Source organism: Callithrix jacchus, chromosome 20, assembly GCF_049354715.1.
Source record: "Callithrix jacchus isolate 240 chromosome 20, calJac240_pri, whole genome shotgun sequence".
Classification (NCBI taxonomy): Eukaryota; Metazoa; Chordata; class Mammalia; order Primates; family Cebidae; genus Callithrix; species Callithrix jacchus.
This window is the reverse complement of record NC_133521.1, coordinates 7,615,614-7,634,998: the sequence shown is the minus strand read 5'-3', so window position 1 is coordinate 7,634,998 and position 19,385 is coordinate 7,615,614. Positions and strand designations below refer to the sequence as shown.

At 53.1% G+C, this 19,385-nt stretch overlaps 1 protein-coding gene across 7 annotated transcripts in view; it reads left to right on the top strand.

Moving 5' to 3' along the window:
• The window catches only part of ZNF423 (zinc finger protein 423), a 367,433-nt gene that overhangs the window by 9,877 nt on the left and 338,171 nt on the right, over positions 1 to 19,385 (top strand). The window contains exon 1 of one of the 7 annotated variants that reach the window (XM_035282134.3): positions 10,061 to 10,686. The exons of the other annotated variants lie outside the window; for them this stretch is intronic. The gene's annotated coding sequence lies outside the window, so the exon portion shown is untranslated. Of the gene's footprint in view, positions 1 to 10,060; positions 10,687 to 19,385 lie in introns of those variants that run through there. 7 annotated transcript variants of the gene reach the window in all.

Sequence of the window (19,385 nt, the reverse complement as noted above, 5' to 3'; positions counted from 1 at the left end):
TTTCAGTGGCTTCTTATTGATATAGTGACTAAAGCAGCCAATATACATAAAAACTCATCAAATGAGATTACAGTGTTGATAATCTCTTATCAAGTGGGTTGTTCTCTGGATTTGGGGTCATTGAGGTTGGCAAACTCAGTTTTCTTTCTTCCTCTTGTTTCTGGAGATTACAACCCAGGCTGAACCAGGTTCTGGGTTGATGGGATCCCCGCAAACAGTTTTTTCTTACAAAACATTTATAGGCATTTGTATCTCAGAGGCTGGAGCCATTGAGTTATGGACTTGGGATCCTGAATGACATCATGTAGAAGGGTAGAAGGGGTCTCATAAGAAAACCATGTCTTCTGTCCTTCTCCCATTGCAGATGGCAAACTCCAATCATAAGGCGGTCCTACCAGGTGACCCCCGTGTGCCCGGTAAGGACTCAGGAGTGAAGTGCATTCCCGTCTAAGTGTGCAAAATCTGGCTACTGAACAGGAGGAGAAAACCTTGAAAATATTCAAAGCTGAAAATGGTTAAGGTGGATATTTTTTAGATGCCTGCCCCCCCATCTTCTGTCCCTCCCCATCTTCCCCAGAGAGAGGAAGCCCTAATTCCTTAGTTCTCTAAACCTGGTCATCTGAGAGGCAGTGACCTTGGAGCTGTAGGTGGTTGAAGCATCCTTCTGCCCGACTCACCGCGGTGCGAGGAGCTGCCCTGCTGCCACTGCTTCCAGATAACAGGGATCCATCAGGAAACTCCTTCCGAGACACTAATTGTGGGCCCCCGAAGTTATTATTATGAACCACCAGACAAGAGCCTGTCTTCGTCAGCAATTTGTCAGGACTAATTTTGTTTTTCTCCAATAATTGAAAATTAATGTCTTGAAGTGAAAGCAGATGTTCATGTCATCTTCTGAATTGGGATATAAAATGGGGCTCTGTGGATGTGCTAATTTAACAGCAATTTTCGTCTCCCGGATAACCGGGGTGCTGGGGCTGATGTCATCTTCGGAGCAGGGACTAGGGGCTGGGAGAGAGAGAGGCTTGGGCAGTGCGTGTGCTTCTTGAGGGTTCATTTTGGAGGGAGGACACATACAGCAAAATATTTGCTTGGGCTAGGAAACTTGGAGAACTCATTTTTTTGAATATTCATTTGCAGAAGAACTATTTATTGAGGTAATTCAAGGCATTATCCTGGGGAGCCTTGGTTTGGGAGAGGGTGGCTTCATACAGATGAATGGATCCCCAGCTGTCATGCCTGTCACCATCACCTACAATAAAGCTGGTTAAATTGCATATTCCTGGGCCCAGGTCCTGCAGATGCTCACCTGGTTGGTCTGAGGAGGGGCTCAGAACTCTTCATCTCTCAATTCCTGCTTTTAAACATTTTGGTGAAATATACATAACTTAGAATTTACCATCTTAACCATTTTTTTTCCTTTTCTACAGACAGGATCTTGCACTGTCCCCCAGGCTGGAGTGCAGTGACGTGATCATAGTTCACTTCAGCCTTGAACTCCTGGGCTCAAGCAATCCTCTCCCCTCAGCCTCCCAAGTAGCTAGGACTACAGACATGCACCACTTCACCTGGCTAATTTCTTAATTTTATCATTTGTAGAGATGGGGTCTTGCTATGTTGCCCAGGCTGGTCTCAAAGGCCTGGCCTCAGGGAATCCTCCTGCCTTGGCCTCCCAAACTTCTGGGATTATAGGCATGAGCCACCATGCATGGCCCATTTTAACCATGTTTCAGTGGCATTAAGTACGTACACATTGTTGTCCGGCTGTCACCACCATGAACTTTTCATTTATAGTTGGTACCCAAGTGATGGTAGGTTAGGGATCTGCAGCTTCCCCCAGGAGGTCATCCAGGCCAGCCCCCAATTTCCAGGGTAGGCATGAGAAACTGTCTTAGAAGATGAGGGCATTCTCTCAAAAGGGGTGTGTGTGGGGGTTTGCCTTGCCCTAGTGTGAGAAGTGAGATTGGATTGCCTAAGGCTAGGGCAGGGCACAAGACTAGGGTTCCATTGGGGCTGGTCGGGCTGGGGGCAAGGGCAGGTGGGGCACTAAGGACTTGCTGAGTGATCTGATGACCATTATTAGGATTAGAACATTTGTGAACACTTGTTCTGTCTCCTAGCTGGGACAGCATTCTTTTTTTTTTTTTTGAGATGGAGTCTTGTTCTTGTTGCCCAGGCCAGAGTGCAGAGGCGGACCAACCTTCGCCTCTGGAGCTCAAGCAATTCTCCTGCCTCAGCCTCCTGAGTAGCTGGGATTACAGGCATGCGCCACCATGCCTGGCTAATATTTGTATTTTTAGTAGAAACAGGGTTTCTTCATGTTGGCCAGGCTGGTCTCCAACTCCCAGCCTCAGGTGATCCTCCTGCCTCAGCCTCCCAAAGTGCTGGGATTACAGGTGTGAGTCACCGAGCTCAGCCTTTTTGGGAACAGCATTCTTTTGAGACTGTGCCTGGCAGGTTGGGAGCTTGCCCAGTGGCCCTGGCAGATCCCTTGTGGCCCCCACACCTACCTGTCAGGACTCAGGTCCCACGGTCCACCCAGCCCTGCACACATAGGCCTGTTTGTCTGTGACAAGGAGAGAGCAAGGAACGGATGTTTGGTCCACTCGATTGCCTTGCTTTCTAGACCATCTTGGGCCCACGGTCTAGGCTTTGCAGGCTCTTCACTGCCCCCCTCCTTGGAGGTGCTTGGAAACTTTTTCTCCCCCTGTTTTTTCTGTAATTGAAATTTGCCCTTTCATTACCTGGGCATGAATTATTTTTTTGCAGTGTTGTCATTCCCTATCCTGCTGTGAGGTTTATCTCTTCTGTTGATCCTAATTAAATAAAACATACTGTTCACCTAACTCCTGTTGGACTGAATTTTACCTGCCTGAAGGCAGAGTGATGGCCATCTGGGCTTGGTTAGCGAGCCGGGCATGGCCACAGACGGCAGGTGGGTGGTATGGCCACCACATTCAGGCTGGGAGACTAGGCAGGGGGACCCCCCTTGGCCTGGAGGCTGCAGAGCCTTGGAGCCACCAGCAGCATACATTATATATCTGGTTCCTAAACAAGAGACGTGGCTTTGTCCCTCGTCCCCTAGGGCTGCAGTTTTCAACTTGGAGAGAGGAGAGACAATGATCCATTCCTGAGGGTCTCCAGGGAGAAGGGGAGGGAGGTGAAGCAGGTGCCCAGAAGTGGGGAGATGGAAAGAGGAGGCCGGCTTCTGTCTCTGGGGTGGAGACCACAGATAGTGTTGGAGTGTCTGGGGAGCCCCAAGCAGTGCACAAGTTCTCAGTGCCCAGGAGAGCCCCTGCAGATGCCCTGTGCCCCTTAGGGAGGCACTGGCCAGCCAAGGGGCCAGACACACATGTTGGGAAGATTCACTACTTTTGCCTTTGAACCTCTCTGAATCCTGAAAAACACAGGTTGAAAAGGAACCTTGGCGGTCACTTCATTTACACTTGATTGGGTGTGTTTCTGGCATCCGTAGTTTCATCTAGCCTGGACGTACACACTTTCACTCGACGCAGGGAGCTCACTACCTCTGTGGCACATCTGTGCCTTTTTAGCTTGAATTTCACACATGAAGCTGAAGTCTCCTGTGTTGGTCCTGGTTCCACCTCCTGGGGCCACAGTGAGTAGCTCAAATCCCCAGTCCCTCCCAGCAGCTCGTGTCCTGCCTTCCTCAGGGGAATGGGCTCATGCATGGGATGCCAGCAGCGTGCTAGGCTTCCAGGGCCCTGTGCTCATTCAGAAATGGTGTTGGCTGGGTGTGGGGGTGGCTCACGCCTGTAATCTCAGCACTTTGAGAATCTGAGGGAGGTGAATCTTTGAGCTCAGGAGTTCAAACCAGCTTGGGTAACATGGTGAAACCTCCTCTCTACAAAAAAAAAAAAAAAAAATTAGGAGGGTGTGGTGGCAGGTGCCTGTAGTTCTGACTGCTCAGGAGGCTAAGGTGGGAGAATCACCTGAACCTGGAAGGTCGAGGCTGTGGTGAGCTGTACCACAGTGGTACTTGAGCCCAGGAGTCTGAGCAGCAGCTGCTGCAGTCTCATGGCATAGTGTACCCTGAGTATGAAAGAGACCGGGCACGAGCCACTCCCAGACAGGTATGCTGCAGCTCCCACCTCCTCATCAGGAACAGAGGCTGGGTCAGCGGGCGGGGCCCACAAAGACTGTGGTGAGCTGGAGTACAGTGGCTGTGGTGCCACTGTACTCCAGCCTGGGTGACAGAGTGAGACCCTTTTTCAAAAAACAAAACAAAACACAAACCAAAAACCGAACAAAACCATGAAAAGTCCCCCAAAAAATCTGGTCTCAATCTTCTACGTCATTATGTCTAAAAGATTTCTTTTGTCTTTTCTTTTTTTGAGACGGAGTTTCGCTCTTGTTGCCCAGGCTGGAGTGCAGTGCCGCCATCTCGGCTTACTGCAACCTCCACCTCTTGGGTTCAAGCGATGCTCCTGCCTCAGCCTCATGAGTAGCTGGGATTACAGGCATGTGCTACCATGCCTGGCTAATTTTTTATTTTTAGTAGAGACGGGGTTTCACCATGTTGGCCAGGATGGTCTCCATCTCTCGACCTCAGGTGATCTGCCTGCCTTGATCTCCCAAAGTGCTGGGATTACAAGCTTGAGCCACTGCCCCCAGCCAAGATTTCTTAAATGAATGAGTAAATATGTGAATTGTTGAGGGAATGAGTATGAATGGGTGAACAAGTGAACAAATGAGTGAGTGACTAGTGAGTAAATGACTCAATGATGAGTAAACGGATTCATAAGTGACAGACTGGATGACTGAGTGGGTGAACTGAGAGGGAGCACAGGACTTGGCTCACCGTGGGCGTCAGTCTTTGTGGGCCCCGCCCGCTGACCCAGCCTCTGTTCCTGATGAGGAGGTGGGAGCTGCAGCACACCTGTCTGGGAGCGGCTCGTGTCCGGTCTCTTTCATACTCAGGGTACACTATGCCATGAGACTGCAGCAGCTGCTGCTCAGACTTCTGGGCTCAAGTGCCACGCATTGTTAGACTTGTAAAACTTTGCTTTTAAAATCATAAAAGCAATGTGAAATTTTTGTACTAATTTAATTTTAATTCTTTTTAAAGTTTGGATCTTGCCCTGCTGCCCAGGCTGGAGTGCATTGAGGTGATCATAACTCACTGCCACCTCAAACTCCTGGTCTCAAGCTATCCTCCTTCTTTAGACTCCTGAGTGAACTGGACTATAGGTGCCAGCCACTGTGTCCAACTCATTTTTTTTTTTGAGAGACGGAGTTCTCCATATGTTGCTCAGCCCTGTCTCAAACGATTCTCCCACCTTGGCCTCTCAGAATGTTGAGATTACAGGCATAAATCTCCGTGCCTGGCCTTAGTTTTAAATAAAACAGAGTGTTTAACTCAATACACTCGCCATTCTGCCCCTGCCCCTCATCCTGCTACATCATTGCTGCGGCTCAGACTAGGCACATTTGACCAGCTTGGTCCTGGCCAGGGATCAGCCACCATTAAGTGGCCTTGGGAGCCTCTTCATCTTTCAGGGGGGGTCTGCCCCAGGAACAGCACTAGGAGTGAGGGGTGGGGCCAGCTAAGTGGGTGGGAGGGGGAAAATGGGATATGTTGGCAGGGAATCTGCCAATCACTCAGAATAGGAAAGAAAGACCCCATTCTCTCTGAAGGTCTGAGTCAAGATTCCTTCATTTCTCTCCTTGGGGAGGGGAGTGGGTTGGAGGAAACATACTCTGTGATCTTGGGCAAGACAGTTCCATCTACGTGCCTCAGTTTCCCTGTCCTTGAAATAGGATAGAGCTAGTAGGGTTAGCTACATGAGTTAAGTTTCCAATCTTGGTTAGTTCCACATCAGTATCATCCTAGGCACTTAAAAAAATAACGTTACCTGAGCCCCACCACAGATGAAATAATCCAGACTCTCTGAGGTTGGGGGCTCCTGGTCAGCTTTTGTAGAAAAGCTTCCTGGTAAATTGGAATGCGCAGCCGGGGTTAGGAACCATTCGTCTGGGAGGTAGCGCCTAGATGGGCTAGATCTGCTCCGTGCTAACCGCCATAAGGAGGTCTACAGAATTGTTGCACCAGACTTTATTTACAGTCTTCCATCGGTGAACATTTAGTTGTTTCCAGTTTTTTTGCTGTTTTAAACGATGGTGCAGTGAACATCCTCATTTATAAATTTTTGTGTTCTTGTTTGAGTGTTTCTTTGGCTGGATTCCTAGAAGTGAAATTGTTGGGTCAAAGGGTATTCACTTGAAAAATGTCATAGATATTTCCAAATTGCCTTCCACAAAGTCTGTACCAATTTACCCTTCAATAATAGGGCATGAATGCATATTTCTCCCAATCCTTGGCCATATAGATGATGATGTTTTGTTTTTTCTCTTTCTTTTTTTTTCCCCTTTTTCTTTTTGGCACTCTGGAGGCAAAAAATGCCATTGTTTAAATTTGCACTTCCCTAATTATTAGTGGTGTTGACTTTTTTTTTTTTTCTCAGAGATGAGGCCTTGCTGTGTTGCCTAGGCTGGTCTCAGACTCCTGGGCTCAAGTGATCCTTCCACCTTGGCCTCCTAAAGCGTTGGGATACAGGTGTGAGCCACCATACCTGGCCTCTTAGGTTTATGGACCATTTTTCTTTCTTTCTTCCTTGTTTTTTGAGACAGAGTCTCGCTCTGTTGCCCAGGCTGGGGTGTGGTGCCACGATCTCAGCTCACTGTGATCTCTGTCTCCCAGGTTCAAGTGATTCTCCTGCCTCAGCTTCCCAAGTAGCTGGGATTACAGGTGCCTGCCACCATGCCTGGCTAATTTTGTTTTGCTTTTGTTTTTGTTTCGAGATGGAGTTTTTACTCTTGTCACCCAGGTTGGAGTGCAATGGACATGATCTTGGTTCACTGCAACCTCTACCTCTCGGGTTTAGGAGATTATCTTGTCTCAGCCTCTGAAGCAGCTGGGATTACAGACACCCACCACCATGCCCGTCTAATTTTCGTATTTTTAGTAGAGATGGGGTTTCACCATATTGGCCAGGCTGGTCTTGAACTGCTGGATCTCAGGTGATCCACCCGCCTCAGCCTCCCTAAGTGCTGGGATTACAGGCGTGAGCTACTGCGCCAGGTCGACCACCGCATCTGGCCCCGGCTAATTTTCATATTTTTAGTAGAGACAGGATTTCACCATGTTGGCCAAGCTGGTCTTGAACTCCTGACCTCAGGTGATCTGTCCACCTGGGCCTCCCAAAGTGTTGGGATTACAGGCGTGAGCCACTGTGCGGGCCATTTTTCTTTCTTCTTCTGAAGGGGCACTGTACTACAGAGCTTGGGGCTTGGGGATATGGGTGTTTCTTTCCCTTGGTGAGTCCTTTGGTTGTCTGCCCTCCTTCCCTCCCTTTCATATCCACCCTTCTATGTAAATCCTGAGCATCTGACCCAGGTGAGGCTCAGCCTGGGCTCCAAGGAAGATGCAGAGAGAACCCAGGAGAGGCCACGTCCTCAGGAAGCCTGGAGACCAGAGAGGGCAGTAAGTCCTAACCACTGGACCAGACAAGGCAGCCTAGGACGGAAGTGTGGGCTTAGGGCTGTGGGAGGGGTCAGAGAGTTGGGGGGATTCCTTTTGGTAGGGGAATGGGGGTAGCATTTTTTATTTGATCCCTGAGGAATGGAATCACAACACCAAGAGCAGCCAATCTCTAATGGGTAGCTCTTGTATACAGTCACTGGGCTATGCATGTTATAAGCAGTATCTCATGGAATCTTGACACTAGCTTTTGACTGCAGAGGTGGAGACCTTAGGCTTTTTTTCACCAGCAGTCATGGAGCTTGGAGAATCCTCAGCTGAGGCCCCTTTTCGTATAGATGATTAAACTTGCCCAGAGAGGGCAAGTCAGGTGTCCAAGGTCATACAGTGACCTTGTGGCAGAGCTGGGCCTGAGGGTAGGGAAAGTGGGAGCTGGAGGATCTTGCTGCTGCCACTGGCCTGCCTTGGGAACAACCTAGGACCCCCAAGCTTCTGGGGGGTGGATTCTGAGCAGATGGATTTGGGCTCCCACACCTCTTTCCCCACATCCTTGCCATGTTATTGATAAGTCTCAGTTTCGTTTTCTTTGAAATGGGGCTCTACTCCCAGGAGAGAGGTGAGGAGGAAATCTCAGGTGATGAAGAGCTTATTGGTCAGGCTTTAGCCTGTCACCTGCTGGGGCAACCCTGCCCTTTTTAGAGACACCAGGTTTGAAGGGGGCTTTTACATCTCTCCTTGAGTCCATCCTCCCCTCCCCACCAGAATATGGCTATCGCTCCCTGGCCAGGCTCAGGGAAGGGGCTGTATGGGAGGGCATATGACCCAGAATAGGTGTGCATGTGTGCTGTGAGACTGTGTGTGCACGTATGTGTGCATGCATGACTGTGCATGTTTCTGAGTCTGTGTGGGTACCTGTTGGGTACATGTGTGTCTTTGTGTACCAGTATGTGCATGTGCATGGATGCTTGAGTGTGTGGCCTTGTATATGTGTGCATGAGTGCATATGTGTGTGTGTGCCTGTGTGAGTGGTCATATGTGCCAGCCTCCAGGACGAAGAGACTCTTCAAATTGCCTGCTTGGTTCAGACTCTCAGTACAGGGACTGAGAATATGCTCGTGGGTGGTAGACTTTGCTTATGAATTTACCTTATATCCATTCATTCAGATATTTTTCTAGCACTGTGTTAGACTTGACCCTGTAAAAAGAAAGAAGCAAGTTCTTTCTAAGATTCAACTGACCATGTATAAAGTTGTGGTTGTGAGGGTGGGAGATTAGTTTATATTGGTGTTTCCCAAAATGTATTCCAGGATTTTGTTGATGTTCCACCCCCCAAAAAGAGAGGTTTGCCAAATGCATTTGGCAAACACTGGATTAAACAGAGTTAAAAAAGAATTAAAACCTTCAGGGCTTCTTGGAGCCTTTAAAATGCCAGCATGGGACTCTCAGAGATGTTAATAATTTGTGATTTCCAAACTTATTTGATCACTTATCATGGAATCCTCTTATCCGGGACACGGTTTAGGTTTCAAGGCGTTTAGGGACTGCTGTCATTATCTGCTGCCCATTTGTTCATTCATTCTTCTCATGTTTACTGAGCACCTATGTGCCAGGCAGTGTTCAAGGTGCTGTGGCCTCCATGGTGGACAGGTTTATTCTAGTGGAGTGAGGAGCCATCTGCAAGTACATTTCTCTTAAGCAAAGCAGGTTCTGGGGCGGGCAGGGAGTGGTGGGGGAGGCTGTGCAGAGAAGGCCATCCTGGAGGTGACACTGGAGCCCTGACAGTGAAGGGGGCTGCTTCATGAGGGGAGCTGGGGGCCTGGAGGTCTTTGCGGTTGATGCTTTGGGAGACTGGGAGTTTGTGGCAGGTGGGGGTCCTCTGAGCCTCTGGCTCCTCCTCACCCTGGGAAGGTGGGTGGGGGGGCTGCTGGGAAGGTGCAAGCTGCACTGCTTGCTGGCGCGGCCCAGTTCTCTCTGGAGGCTTCCCTGGGGTGGTAAGTCAGTTCCTTGGGGCTGTTTCTGGGCAGAAGCCTCTTCTGAGTCCCAGTCTTGCCCTGGGGACCTCAGTGTCATGGCGGCCTCCTCCACCGCAGACATGCAGGCCTCTCCAGGCACAAATGACCTGGAGGGCTCAGGGGATGGGCCTCCCTGGGTCCACCTGCTGTGAGCGCCCCGGGCAGACCATGTTCCCACCCCCATCTGACAGATGGGCATATAAGGCCAGGAGGCTCCCGCAGCCCGTTCCCTCAGACGCCGGCCTCTCCCCAAGGCATCCAGCCCTTCTCTAAGCCAGGGCTGTTGCCCGAGGCTTGTGGGGTGGGGGGAAGTGTCTGGTGGTGGGGGGCCGAGATTTCCAGGACGGGAGGTGGGAACTGGGCCCTCCAGGGTCCTCCTGGAGTCCGACTGCGGAATTGTCCTGTGGGATCCGTGTTCTGGGGGAATGAGGGGAGGGGACTGAGAAACTGGGGGTGGGGAAGGGGTCAAGGGTCGGAGAGAAGGAAGAAATCGAGGATGGGGTGGCATTTGGGGAGGAGGCAGGGAAGGGGATGGCTGGGAAGGGGCGGGGCTCTTCCCGCCCAGCGACCCAGGGGGATCCCGGCCGGCGCTTGGGAACGCGGCCCCTCCCGGGCCCTTGTCTGCCTGGCCCGCGGGACCCCTTTGAGGCGGCGGTCCTGGGAACGCGCTGGGCCGCCCCCCGCGCGGGAGGGCTCCATGGCTGCGGCGTAGTCACTCAGGGCCAGCTTCGGGCACAAAGCGGCCGCGGCGGGGGGCCGGCTGGGAAGGCGCAGGCTGCGCAGCTCGCTCGCGCGGCCCGGGTGGGGCTTGGCTTGTTCGGCGCCGCTGGCCGCCCCCCGGCCGCCCGCCCCTCGGAGTCTGGCGCCCTCAGGACTCTGGGTCCCAGACCTGGCGCTGGGGTCGGCGGCGTCGAGCCCACAGCTGGTGCAGCCGGTGTGTGGGCTGCGGCCCGCTGGCCAGATGTGCGCCTCGGGAGCCCTGGGGCCCCGGAGCCGCGATCCGGCCTCTGCTTTGGGGTGGGGCTGGGGGAAGGCGGGTGACAGCCGCAGGGCCATCCCCTGATACATCCTCATACCCGTAATGCTGCTGAGCGCACTTGCCAGGCACCAAGGACTGTTCTGAACACTTAGGCTCTTGATTCATTCAAGCTTCACAGCACCCCTGTGAAAGAGGTATGTGATGTGTATCCCTATTTTACAGAGGAGGAAACCGAGGCACAGGGAGGTAAAATAAATGGCTCAGTGTCCCACAGCCAGGGCAAGATTTGAACGGAGGCACTCTGGCCCCAGACTCCTGCTCAGCCCCTGCAAGGAACCCAGGTCTGCATAGTGGACCGGAGGCCTGGCCCTGAGGGTGCAGCTTCCATTGCATCTGCACGTTTCCAATACATTACAGATGAAGACTGACACATAGATCTGAGTCATGATTCTGGATTTGCCACTTAAAATTCCTTCTCTGGATGGATCCTTTTTGACTTCATTCATTCACTGGATGGATAGTTCTAAGTTGTGCTGGGCGGAATGCTAGTGCTGGGTCCCTGCCTTCAGGGAGCTTACGGCTTCGTAATGAGACAGACAATAAAGCCCGAGCAGCTCCCCCGATTGTAATTGTTCACTGAGAGACTGCTCTGGCTTATCTGACTTCAACAAGGTCCTCCCGGGAGGGCATTTCAGAGGAGGTGATGTGCCAGCTGGTGTAGGAAAATGAGAGGGAACTGTGGAGGATGGTGGCTAGTCTCCTTTGGCTCTGCTCATTCACTAGGGCTGCCTCTGCCTGCCTTGGGCCCGCCCTGTGTGGGGAAGGAGGGAGAAGAAGAGGCCATAGTCTCTGTCCAAGAGAACACGATGGGATACAACCTGGGGGAGTTTTGAGTGTGACTGTCTGGAGGGGCAGGGGCAAACGCTGGCAGGCTCTCCTGGAAGGGCTGGAGCAGGGATGAAGGAATAGGCAGTGTAGGGTGCTGGGAGAGATGGCTGGGCTGGGGTGGCATCACGGGGGGCCTGTTGATGTGTGCACACAGCATGGCACATGGTTCTTTCTGGGGAGTCCCCAGGGAAAGCCACCAGGGCCTTGTGCTTAAATGACCCCGGAGGTGTGCACGACCTCTGTGCACTGTGTGGTGCTCTCACAGGCACTTCCAGGTACCCAGGGAGTAGGTTGTGGGGGACCGGGGAGGGGTTGTTCCTCTTCATTTGGCAGTTGAGGAAGGGAGGTTCAGAGACACCCACAGCCTTGCCCTGGCTCACACAGCCATGTGTAGCAGGGTCTGTGTTCAGCTGGCAGGCAGGCTGCTTCTTTGCAAGGTCTCCATATCCCATAGACAGGGGCCTGAACCTCAGACCTTGGCTCGCCAGGGCCACCTCAGCACGTTACTGGGGTGGAAGGTGGAGGGGGATGCTGACGCTCCATCACTGTCACCCACGTCCCTCAGCCTGGCTTTTCACACGGAGCTGCCCCATCCCCCAGACATCAAACCAGGCCAGTGAGAAAACAGCTGCTCCCACGTGTCCCGGTGTCCAAAGTCCACTTTGAATTGGGAATCTGAATGGGCTTTATTCTAAATTTCCTGTATCTGTTGGCTCAAAATACCCATTGCTCAGTTTTTCTGAGGGTAATGTAGAGGCCTGTCCTGGGTTCCCAGGGTCTGAGCTCATTTTCCTACTGGGAAGAGCTGGACGAGGTTGGGCCTGGCTCCAGACTCTGTGTATCAGGTCCTGCCTTCATACTAGTTCTGCTCTTGTCTGTGGGGAGAGGTTTGACTGGGGCGAAGGGGTATCAGGAGTGGGTAAGGGCGTTTATGGAGAGTATTTACTGAGGTTATTGCATAGACAGGGCTCTCCAAGTGCTTCTGGGACGTGTTCTCATGAATTCTCTCCATAGCGCTGTCAGGTTGGTACCATGACGTTGGCCGTCCTGTGGGTGAGGCAGCTTTGAAGGTTAGCCTGAGGTCCAAGGTCACATGTCACAGTGAAGCTGCCCCATGCCTGGTGCCTGCCTGAGTAACTGCCAGAGTCACTGTCTACACACCTGGTGAGCCAGCGCCATGCCGGAATCTTCTCCCAGGAGCTCCTGGAGGCAGACTGTAAACTCTGAGGCTGACAACACCTAGAGCTCCCTGAGGACCCAGCTGGTGACCAAGTCCCTCTCCACCCATCCCACCTTCCTCCCCCACAGGGCCTGCTCCTGAGGGTCACTTGGGAGAAAAGCAGCTTGGACAGGTTGGAGGTGGAGGATGTCCTGAGCCAAGTCCTGGGACATTTGGGACAGGTGGTGGGGCAGGGCTGTACCTGCTTCCTGATTTTTTGGGAACTGCATACCCAGCAAGGTCCGAGGCCGGGCAGAGCTGGGCCAGCCCCTCTGTTCTGCTAGGTGAGAGGTAGGAGGTGTTTGCTGGATTTAGAGTATTTAGGCTGGGGTGGTCCTCATTTCTGCTGAGCCTCACAAGGCCCCAGGAGTCCAGCTGGCTCAGCTAGGAATACTAGCTATGGGTGTTGGGGTAGGTGGCCTTGCTGCAGGATTCAAAACAGGACCCTGTCCTCTGGGCCACTCTGTCTCCACCCAAACTGCTCTTGGGCCCAGGACCTGGCCTGGAAGTCCGCCTCTTCTTCCCATCAGCATTTTCTCCCGGGGCTTGAGTTGGAACCTGTGGTTGTGTGCCCCTCCTGGGCCCTGTTTTCCCGGTTGCCCCTCAACTGGCACCAACGCCTGGGAGCAGCAGCTTCTCTTCCCCTCCCTGCTGAAACCTCACTCCCGGGCACCAGACCCTCTGCATCCTCTGTCCTCCACCACCTCCTGTGCAGGCTTCCTGGAACCTGGGACCCTGGAGGTTTCTGGACCATATCGAGTTGCTTGGGTGGTTGCTTCCTTTTTTTTGGGCCACGCTGGGTGGGGGAGCTGGGAGAGAAGCTGATGATTGGGTCAGGCCCAGCCAGGGGTGGAGGCTGCCCACTGGCCCTCGTCTCCCTGGATCAGACTGTGGGCCCCCAGCCCCTGTCTCTGAGGGGCTCAGGCCTGGCTTCCCCTCCTGGCTAGGGGGCATTGCTGTTTGGCATTTCTTGCTTCCCTCTCTTTCATTTTGCAGCAGGCCCCCAGGAATGCCTCTGGGGGGACATGGGGCCCACATTTACCCTTTTTCCCGGTGATGGGGCCTGACTTGGCCTGGCACCACCACAGTCCTGCTGAGCTTGGGCCCAGGATGGGGTTGGCTGTATTCTTCTCTCCACTCTCCTCAGACCCCACCTCCCGGCTGGACAGCTGGGCCCTTGGCCAGGGCTGAGCTAGGGGGCCAGCACTGATTGAAAGTGCTTCTCACAGACCCCTTGGCTGGGGGCCCATGGGGTGTGGGGGCTCTGGAAGAGGCTGAGGGGCTCGGAAGAGGGAGCCCCCCAAGGCCAGAGGGTGAGAGAGAGCAAAGGACCGACCTTCTGGGGCAAGAGCCAAGGCTTAGTCCCTCTGGTGTTAATCCAGAGGTGATTCTGAGACCCTCTCCCCCGCCCCCGCCAAGGCTTCAGCAGCCCCTCTGCTGCTCAGCACTGGCCCCCAAGGCACACTGCACACATGGTTTTACTTTTCCAGGCATCCTCCCCTGGTCCCCTCCCCCTGGGTGCCTTCTCAAGCTCCTTGGCCCCTCCCCCAGCCCTCCTGGGCCCCCTCCTTCCTCCTTGACCCACTTTAGTCCCCTGTTGCTGGGGGAGGGGAGCACGCAGCCGGCGGCTCTGATCCTGGCGTTCTCCCCCAGCATCCCCTGGGGCGGGCTCTGGATGGAGCCTGCAGGCTGAGCCGGCCCGGCCCCAGGGACTGGCACACTGCGTACTCTGAGTGGCAGCCTCCCTGCCCCCTCCGTGGACAGACAGTTCTGGACAGCTGCCCCTGCCCCGGCCCCTGGGAGGCCCTGCCAGGACCAGGCTCCAGTTTCCCCCAGCCCCAGGGAGCAGTGGCTCACAGAGATCCCTCCTACCACCGCCTCTTTGGTGAGCAGGCTTCCCAGAGGGGACACAGCGCAGGGCCCAGCCCTGGCCTCCACCCATTCGTCCCCTAAATCACTGCTGCAGAGGCTGGAGCCGGGGTCAAATCCGTTGTCTGCTGTTGGTCTGTGTGACTTGGGGAACTCCACCAACCCTCTCTGGGCCTCATCTGTGCATTGAGGAACTTGGAGCAGATAGCTAACCTCCATCAAACAGGCGTGTGTTCCCAGGACTGCTGACTGTTTATGTTTAAGGTCTCTTTGTATTGTCACAGCGCTGTGGACATGCTGTTTCAATTCGTATTTTCAAGATGAGGCAACTGAGGCACTGAGAGGGGAAGTCACTTGTTGGAGGTCACATTGGCTGTGCGTGGTGGAACTGCAGGGACTTGAGCACAGGAAAATCTGATGAGATGATTTTTCTTCACTCTGACATCCTCCAATTGATCCTGACGCTGGGTCTGTTAACTCTTCAGGGACAACCACTCAGCCCACTGAGGACTTGGGAACCTTGCTCGGTCCTGCTCGGGTGTTGGTTGGGTCGCCAAGCCTGCCCGCTGCCCTGTGACAGGCTGTGGGAAGCCAAGGCTGCTGCCCGCCCGGGCTGGGAACTCACTCCATCCTGAGTTCCAGTCCTGTGGTCCAGTGGCCTGACCGAGGACAGGAGCCAAGTGCAAGAGCCAGGATCCAGGAGCCGCCTGGAGTTTCCGCCTGCCCTCCCTGCCTGTCCAGCCCTGCTGCAGCCCTGTACATGCTCCCCTCCTCCCTTCTCACGAACTCCCTGAAAAACAAGTGTAACATATACAGTGGGAAGGTCCTGGGGGGCTGTTGAAATTTGGGAAACAGTGCTTCCCTAATCTCTGCATTTTCTGTCTTTTCCTTCTTGAGCCTTGACATCTGTTCGTCCTCTGGGAACCTTTTCATTTCACCATCATTGTCTTGCTGAATAAAGAAGGGGGTGGGAGGTGGGAGGGGGCACTGGGAGGGAAGTCAGGACATCTTTTCTTATTTGCCTAATTTCCTCACTCAAATGTGTCTTGTGATTAAACATCTTCTTAGCGAGCTTGGTCAGGGCCAGGCCGAGTTTCTTTTCATAAACACTGGCAAGTGAATTTAACAGCCCTGTTTGTATTAGCTGGAGGTTTCATTTGCATAGTGATTGTTCTTAGGAAACAAAATAATCGCTTGCAGTTTATGAAACTGTATAAATACCGGGGTCTGGAGCCGGGCGCATGCGCAGGCCTTTCCTCTCGCACGTAAATCCATCCTGTTTGGGGAGGAAATTCAGGCTCCAGGAAGAGCCAAGTGGGGAGGATTTTCTCTGCGGAGCGGTGTTTCCCTGGCTGGAGTACTGGGCTGTGGGTGTTGCCTTCTGGGCGGAGCTTGTGAAAGCGGTAAACCTCCCCCCAGCTTTTGCGTGGACCCCAGTTCCAATCAGGGTCGCACGAGGGGCCAGGCGTGGCAGGACTGGGAGAGGAGGACGGTTGCTCACCCGAGCGCCCCTCCTGTGTGTTGCCCTTCTAATCTTTTACAGGAAGACTGCAAACTGGAGGCCGGAGGCTGAGCGTTGCCCGCAGATGTGTTTTGATTGGCTTGTGCTGTGTTTAAAAGAAAGAAATCAACATTGAGAGATCTGGAGATGTCACAGAAAAAAATCAGAGTTCTTGCTTCTGTCTCCTAAGCAGTGGGTTAATCTGGGACTTGGAGGTCCCCTTTCAGGCTTGGCTGCAATCCTGGGGCTGGGAGTGGTGACTGCTTCTATAGGTGGGCATGCTCCTCCTGTCCCTCACAGTCCAGACCTTGCCTGACTTCACTCATTGATGTCCCTACCTGGCCCCGGGGGATTTAGGGTCCTGCTTGCGGTGGGTCCTCCCTGTTCACCATGTGCCCTGTAGGCTTGAGGTCAGCAATTCACCAGCTGCCTGGGGTGCCCTGTTCTAACCTGTCATAACTGCTGCTGAATCTTTTGGCTGTACCCTTCCCCCTCTTGCCCCGCTCAGGCCCTGCCTATTTGAGGAGCTTTTCTTGGACCTTCCGGCTTTGCCCCAGTGGCTATGAGTTCAAGCCCTCCTGATGTCCATATTGGCTGGGGGGTGGAGATATGGACAGGGAGTTGCTTTGGGAGGTCACACCCTTATTCCCAGAAGCTTGTCTTTGCTCAGAACATTCCTGGCCTTTTCCTTAGCAGATCTCTCTGGAGCCTGCTGCCCCAGAAGACAGGCGTTTCATGAGCTCAGAGTCTGTTTTTCAGACTCAGACAACATCACCGCCCAGCTCGGTCAGCTGGCTTGGCCCGATTTTGGAATCTACTGGTGTTAAGTGGGCCCAGAATAATACCTGTCCGTTAAGGGAATGGTTTGACAAAGCATCAGGGCTGGAGTTGGATTTCTAGCTGAGGAATGATGCCTGCCCCACACCCCAGATGACCCAGCCTTGGCGGCCAAGGCCCTCAGATATTTGGTACCTTTATGGAGCCTCCACTTTAAAGGAGGAAAAGTCAGAAGCAACAAAGCAAGCAGGTGAAACTGATCAATACTGATGCCTTCCTTTTTTGGGGGGGGTGGGGATGGAGTCTCGCTTTGTCACCCAGGCTGGAGTGCGGTGGCACGATCCTGACTCAGTGCAACCTCTGCCTCCCGGGTTCGAGTGATTCTCCTGCCTTAGCCTCCCGAGTAGCTGGGACTACAGGTGCACACCACTACACCCGGCTAATTTTTTTGTATTTTTTTAGTAAAGAGAAGATTTCCCTATGTGAACCATGCTGGTCTGGAACTCCTGACCTCAAGTGATCTACCCACCTTTGGCCTCCCAAAGGCTGGGATTACAGGCATGAGCCGCTGCGCTCCGCCTTTACTGGCAACTTCTTCACTGTGCAGGGCTCTGCCTCATCGTCTGGATGTCCCAGCTGTCCCCTGGGAGAACAGCTCCTGTTGATCCCAGTGTGCCTCCAGGCGTTCATCATGGACGGCCTTCCCAGGGAAGTCACTGGAAGCTCCGTGCCCCGTATGATGGTCTCATGCTGTTCCCCACAGCAGCTCCAGCTGGTAGTTATATTAGCTCTGCTTTATAGGTGAGGAAACTGAAACTCTTTGGCCCAAGGTCACACAATTGCCCGAGGTCACAAACCTGGTAAATAATTGCAGATACTGGGATTTGATCTGCCCTCTTAACCCTCACCCTATATGTTTTATTTCTCCAATTGTAAAATAGAGAAAATGAACCCATCTCTTCAGGTTCTTGAAGGCAAAGATAAAATAACGAAAAAGAGAAATTTACAAAGATAAAATGAGCAAAGAAAGATTTCACTGTGGAACATGGACTCTGGCGCTTTGAGATTTCTTTAACTCTATATTTCTGGGTAGCGTCATTAAGCATAATGCTTTCTCCTTTTCTCCCCCCTGCCCCAGTTTTCACGAGCTGTACTTTGACCATGTCACTGCCCTGGCTCTGGCCAGGTGTTCCCCCTCGGACCCTGAGGTTGCAAAAGTCCCCTGGGGAGAGGCTTGCATCTCTGATAGTTGGGGCTCCTCTTGGCAGGGAGCAGTATAGAGAAACCTACAGGGTCTTGTAGAAGAGGAAGAGCCAGCAGTCAGGCCAGAAATTTCATTTTCGTGCAACTGGCTGGCTGACACAGGATTGTATCACCTGGGGTGCTTTGAGCTGCAAGCCATGCAATGCAAGGTCAGAAGAGCTCAAGCATAAGGGCCCGTGAGATCTCCTAGGATGAGTAGTGTGGAGGGTGTGGCTGCAGAGGACCTAGCTGAGCAGCTTAGCACTGTCAGCAGAGGTCCAGCTGCCTTCTGTCTTTATGCTCTGTCCTGCTCAACACATTGGCTGGTGCCCTCAGATCTGTCTCGCGGTGATGCAGAAATGACTGCTGTGGTGCTGGACATCATCCCCCCCGCCCCCCAACAACACATCAAGTGTCCAAAGACCAGGAGAGAGAAGCTCCCAGACACAGGCCTGCTTTAGGGGAAGAATACCATTCCTAAATGGCCCCGTGTTCCCTCCCTCGCATCTCACTGTGTTGACAGCAGCATCTCTTGAACATCCTGTACCAATCCCAGGCCGACATGCAGCGCTCCCTTTAGAGTTACTGGCTCTGGGGATGTTTGAGCAAAATTTGAGTTGGGCCAGCAAGAAAGAGGAGGGGGGAAAGGCTGCTGGGGAGCACCCAGCGTTGTCTGGGGGAGCCTGTGCGAGCTTCTATCTCTTCCCATGCAAGGTTCCGGAATGTCTCCCTCGAGTCATGGCAGGTCTCCCTCACATCCTCATCAGTCCCCCGGCCTCACCTCATGTCCTAGGACTGTGCCATTCCTTCCTCTGCATAGCTTTCCCTGTGACTGAGACTCTTCCTCTGTGCTAGCCTGCCTGGCTCCTTCTGGACTCAGGTTCAATGTCACCTCCTCTGCACAGCCTTTCCTGACCCCTTTCTCCCAAAGTGGGCCCACTGCTGTCACTGTCGCTCTCTTGCTCTTTTTAATGTCATGCTCGTTGTTCTCGGTAGGACTTTACTGATGTATTCGCTTGTTTATAGTTCCTTCCTCAGTGGCTTCTCCCCCGATAGGGATGACTTGTCCACTCCTGTGTCCCTAGTCTTCATGAGAAAGGATCAGTGGGATGGAGAAGAGATTCACAGTGCCTGGACTGTAGTGGGCAGTGGGCATTTAGGAGATATTTACCAAATGAAGGAGCTGCTGGTCCCCTATCTTTCCTGAATTCCTGTCTCTTTGTGTCTCCTGCCTCTTTGTCTGTTTCTGTCCTCGTCTCCACTGGGGCCCCACATTTCTTCTTGTTCTTTGTTCTTTGAGGAAGAGGAGAGACAAAATGTCTCCATGAGCCCATGGACGTGACCTCTTGACAGTGTTGGGATTGCTGGCAGGGCTTCTCCAAGGGCCACTTCTGTGA